This window comes from Gossypium raimondii, chromosome 2 (assembly GCF_025698545.1).
Source record: "Gossypium raimondii isolate GPD5lz chromosome 2, ASM2569854v1, whole genome shotgun sequence".
Taxonomy (NCBI): Eukaryota; Viridiplantae; Streptophyta; class Magnoliopsida; order Malvales; family Malvaceae; genus Gossypium; species Gossypium raimondii.
The window spans coordinates 31,914,215-31,920,016 of NC_068566.1; positions in this window are offsets into that span (position 1 = coordinate 31,914,215).

A 5,802-nucleotide genomic window follows, 5' to 3' on the forward strand; every position below is an offset into this window, starting at 1 on the left:
AATAAAGTTTCATAGTATGTGTATGTGGTATACTTGGTATATGATTTGGTATGTAGCAATGTCAAAAATGGTTTATGAATTAACTCATGTTGATAAGTTTGATACATAAATAAATGTGGTGCTTATCCATACTTATAATGCTTATACTATATGTTTATTTGGCTAGCATGTTTGGTGTGTATGCTTAGGCTTTGCCCAAGTTGTGGCTGGATTACGCCACATTAAATTTATAAAATTATGCATTGAGATGGTAAATGTCTAGATGAAAATATGCTTGTGATCATAAAAGGGTGGTAAGGTTTAAAGTTTGTAATCTTTATTAAAATGGTTTATCATGTGGTTAGTCTTCAAAAAGACTAGCTTGCGACTATGGTTGAGTGTAATGTTTATATCTTGTGTGATATGCATAGGAAACGAGAGTGGAAAGGAAATGAAATGCTAGGTTCATGCTTGAAGTGTAAAATGATGCAAAAAGGGACGTTAAGTTAAACGATAAATATGTATTAGTATTGAACTTAATGAAATTGAATTGTATGTGAAAAATGGAAATTGCAAATGATATGATTTGAATTAAATGAATTATTGTGGTATTGAAATGTATATTGGATTGAGAAATTGAATTGAATCACGAAAATGAGAATCGTGAATTAAATGAAATGGAAATGAAGTATTGAATTGCATGAGTATGTATTGCGTCTCAGAAGCCCTATTTGTTACAAATATAGTATTTTGAAGTTATAACGTGAAGATTTCTAAAAGAATGTTAAAAATTTGAAGAGTTTAAATTTGAATGAAATTTTATAACTCGGTTTAACATGTTTATAAATGTATGTGTTCTAGTAATGTCTCGTACCCTATTCCGGCGTCGAATACGGGTAAGGGGTGTTACAATGTGACATCGCCAGATTCGGTCATAACGTTCAGACCGGATTTGGGGTATTACATGAATACCCTATATGGATTAAATTTGGATATCTTCACATTTGGTGGTCTTTGTTGATGCTATTCTGCACTAAACCAATCTATCTCTAGGATTGGGAAATAATGAACACAAGTGCTAGTCTTCTTAGGAAATTTGTTTAAGGTTAAATACTTTTTAAAAAAATTTACATTTTTATCAAATTTTGCTTAAAATTTGTTAAATATATTGTTTGTCGGAAAAATTACTTAATATATATCATATGTTTATTAAAATTATAATAATTTACCTCTAAAATAGAGATGGTTGGGTCTTTAAAATATTGTTTTCAAAATATCCACCTACTTGAAAAAAAATTTCATAAATCCCCTTAATATCTATTATTAAGAAATTTTAAATAAAAAACAATTATCTATTTATTAAGATTTTTGGGAGGATATGTACTGCCAGTTTCTTGAATTTTTGGAGTTTATTTATGCAGGTGTAAAAATTTTGGATGTTCATTTGTGATTTATTATATATATGTCTGCTGATTGTTTGAAATGCTGGAAAAGTTGAAATTAAAAATAGCGCAAAGCCTAAAATTCTGTCAAGCATATGCGAATTGATGTGTTCTGTAAAATTGGGCTTATGAACTGAAGATGTTAATTACCTTATCTTCATTGTTTGCAAGTGTAATTTTATCCTTAACAATGTTATAGAAAAAATTTTGTTATTGACTCGGAGAAGGGAAAAATACTTAGTAGTTGTTGCAGTTTGCACCATTCTCACTCGTCATGTAAGTTAATTTACTCGTAATTTTTCTATTTATACTCTTTTATTTTTCATTTATTTTATTATTACTGCATTTATGGAGTTTCTTTTTATTCTTCTTATAGCATCTCAAAAGTTTTGGGAGTGCTTTGCTCACCACAACACTAGTTGCTGGAATCGACTCTACCTTCCAATTTACAATTTCTAAGAGGTATGTATATTTAATTTGCTAAATTTAAATTGCACATAATATCATTAAGTTATTATCCTTGCTTCCAATAATAATTTAGCTACTTAAAGTTATGTTTCTCTCCATTGCAACTTTTATTGTATATTTTATGTGCAAAAAGGTATGAGAGTGGCTTATGTTTGTATGTTAGTTAAGCAGATTATAGATAGAACCTGGCAAATTTCATTTTGTGAAGTATGAGAGTGCCTTATGTTTGTATGTTAGTTATTGGATATTAATTCTTCCTTATGAAAACTTTAAAGGCATTTTCCACTATCTGTCACTGTATGGAACTCTTCTCATAGTAAAATTCCTTTTCTTTTTCTTTTTCGTAATTTTATTTACACATCAATTTCTTTAATTGGGAAAATTACAAAATAATATTATTTTACTTGAAAATTTATTCTGCAATTAATCTTTTGTTCTCCAAATTTTATTTTACATTTGAAAAAGTAATATTTGTTTTAACATTTGTTAAGCATGTTCCAAATTTTGTTTTTTTAGTATTTATGTTTTTGAATTACAAAATATTATATCAATTTATTATTTTCACATAATACATAAAAGTTATGTCATTTTAGTTAATGGATTTAACTAACTATTACGGTTTGAGTCATGACTGAAATTCAAAATAAAAAAAAATAGAGATTAAAGAGATAAAATTTGAAAACAAAGATTAAATCTACAACTTATGTATTATACTGAAATTAGTAGCATATATTTGACTAAATTGATTTAACTACTACACAATATTAAAATCAAAGCTATATATATCTTTAAAGTAATTTTCATTTCCCCAATTTCATGCTTGTATAACTTAAAGTTTTGCACCAATCTTTGACAACAAAAATGTATACACATTTAATTTATACTTTTTTACAAAGCAAGTTAAGGTTATTGTTTCTTCTTAGTGTAGACTTAAATTTTCCTTTATTTAAGCACAATGTTTTAAAAAACCATTATATATTGAAAGAGTTCAAATCCTAATTATAACTTTAAGTTCACACCTTAAGCCTTATATCAACATTTTCAGAATCGAACCAATCACTAAATTAGTTAGGTTATTGGTTTGACCGATTCGTCCGATTCGATTAAATAAAATATTAAAATTTATAAAATTAAAAATATAAATAAAATTAGATTAATTGATTTTTTAATCTAATTCAATTGATTCATACTAATTTATGAATCAATTGGATAAACTCTATTTTTCGAATAGATATTTTGATCTAACCAAAATACAAAAGTAATCTTCTTCATTCTTCCGTTTTGTTCTTACCCAAAATAAATGAAATTTTGTTTTTCTTAATTCAATTATTAATAGATGAAAAATTAGCAAATGTTAACATTATTAACATATAATTATTAATTTTTAATTTTTGTCTTTTAAGTACAGTAAACATAAAGGTGATAAAAAACACAAATTTAAAAATAAAAGAGTATAATTAAAGGGTTAAAATTTACAGATGATAATCATAACTTACATAAACATTTAAAGAATAAAAAACTTTGAATCATAACTTACATAGTACATAAATATATATATCATTTCATAACTTATGAATATATAAAAATCATAAAAATTTGGGCAATACTATTGTTTTTCCCTACTCTTATAAGTCTTCTTATAAGTCTAATTTATTGGGGTCGTCTACGAGTCCTATACAAGATGTGAACATGGAGGAGGAATTTGAACTGAAGGACGGTGATGTGGTTACGGAAGTGGTCGATGGTATTCCAACAATTATATTTTTTGATCAGGTGCATAAGTATATTGAACGCAGGATGGCGAAAACGATTATTATGAAGTTGTTGGGGAGAAGTATAGGGTTTAATGTTTTGCTCAAGAAGATTACTTCTCTGTGGTGTCCTAGAAGCCCCATTCAACTCATGGATCTTGAGAATGATTACTACTTAATCAGGTTCAATAGTGAAGATGACTACAATAAAGTTGTATTCGGTGGTCCATGGGTGATTTTTGGACAATATTTGACTGTCCGTCTGTGGTCAAAAGATTTTTCAACCAGTCAATCGAAAGTTGATACTCAATTAGTTTGGGTGAGATTACCTGGATTGCCTGAAGGCTTTTATTCGGATTTCCTTATCCGGGCCATTGGCCAACTGCTTGGACAGGTGGTGAAACTAGATGCTCACACCAACAGTGCGCGGAAAGGGAGATTTGCGAGGCTAGTAGTGCTTATAGATTTGAAAAAACCTCTGATGTCAAAAATCAAAATAAATGGGAGGATACAAAGGATAAAATATAAATCTTTGCCTATCATTTGTTTTTCAGTGTGGCATGTATGGACATAACACGGACTTCTGTTTGGGGAAGAAAGCTCCATTGTTGGAGGGTGAATCAGTGGTTGACAGAAAAGTGGCGGATAAATTGGTGATTCCAAAGCGTACAGAAGAGGAGGATTTCATCCCTTGCATACTGGTGGAGCGCCGGCAACGACGGCAAGGCAGGAGTGAGGGACTGGCAAGGGCAAAAATCACGGCGTGAAATTAGGGGGCTCACGATTTGTGGCTCTTAACGGGTGTCAGGATGACGTTCTTACCGTGATTAACGGGGATATGGATAAGGTTCAAAGAGGGGTCGTGATTGACGACAACTAAGCAAGCAAATGATGATAAAGGGAAGGGAAGAAGAAAATATTTGTAGCTAGGCTGAGAAATAATGTGAAAATTTTAAGGCCTATTAATTCAAGTGTTGGGCCATGGATTTGAAGATGGGTCTAAAATGGGTGGTAAACTTGGTGTACTAAAAGGAAATAAGGTAGGTGCACAGCCCATTATGGTCTCAACCCAAATAAATAAAGAAAAACATGTTGCAATACGAGTTGTTAGAATAGGTTAGTTTTGGATAAGGAGGATAATGTTTTTCTTTTGAGGGGAAAGGAGCAAAAATGTTGTCGAGCAAGGGTTTCAAGAAATTTCAAAGGGAATTATTCGGAAGAAAAAGCCTCTGGATGGCTTAATGGAAGAATTATCTCAGTCAGTGGAATTGGTGAAGGTGGTTCAAAGTATTATCGAGGAGTTGGTTTAGGGACATCTGGATATAGCTCTCATGGAGGATGATGTCCTGATTTAAGAGGAGGCTATGAGAGCCATAATTGATGATAATACTACGATAAGTTGTTAAATCAGTGTATCAGGCGAGGACTGTTGGTTTTTTCTCATTTACTTATAGACATAAAATTATTTTTGTGGAATTGTCAAGGAAGGGCAAAACACTAAAAAAAGCCCTTTTTTTTTAATTTTACCGAAATAGGCCGGTTTTTTAATTATTTACCGGAATGCGCCATTTTCCCCGAAATTGCGTCCACGTCGGTATGATGTCGGGAACGTGATGAATCATCGCGTCACGTCGGTGCGACTGCCGATGTGGAAGGAAATCGCGCCCCGAGGAAGCGATTTCCTTCCACGCCGCCAGGTCGCCTCGACGTGGACGCGATGACCTGTCACGTAGCGCGTTTTCCGGGGCGCGATTTTGACGTTGATTTCACGTTGGGTTTTCTGGGTTTTAGGGTTTAGGGTGCAAGCTTTTTTAAGGTTTAGGGGTCTCGAAAAAAATTATTTCGTTTAGGGTGCAGGCTTTTTTAGGGTTTAGGGGTGCCGAAAAAATTATTTTGTTTAGGGTGCAGGCTTTTTTAGGGTTTAGGGGATTCGATGAGCGCACTGATCAGTTTCGGCTCCAACTTGCATCCCCGGCCTACCGTCGCCACGTGCCAAAATCCCGCTTCCCACAGGTAGTTCTCTACTAACGGTGATAGAGGACCATGCATATTTCGAATATGGCATTCCAATACCCGATCTTCAGACTTTTATAACAAAAAATAAATTAATGTTTATCTAAAAATACATAAATAAAATTATCTTAAATAAAATTTAAAATTTA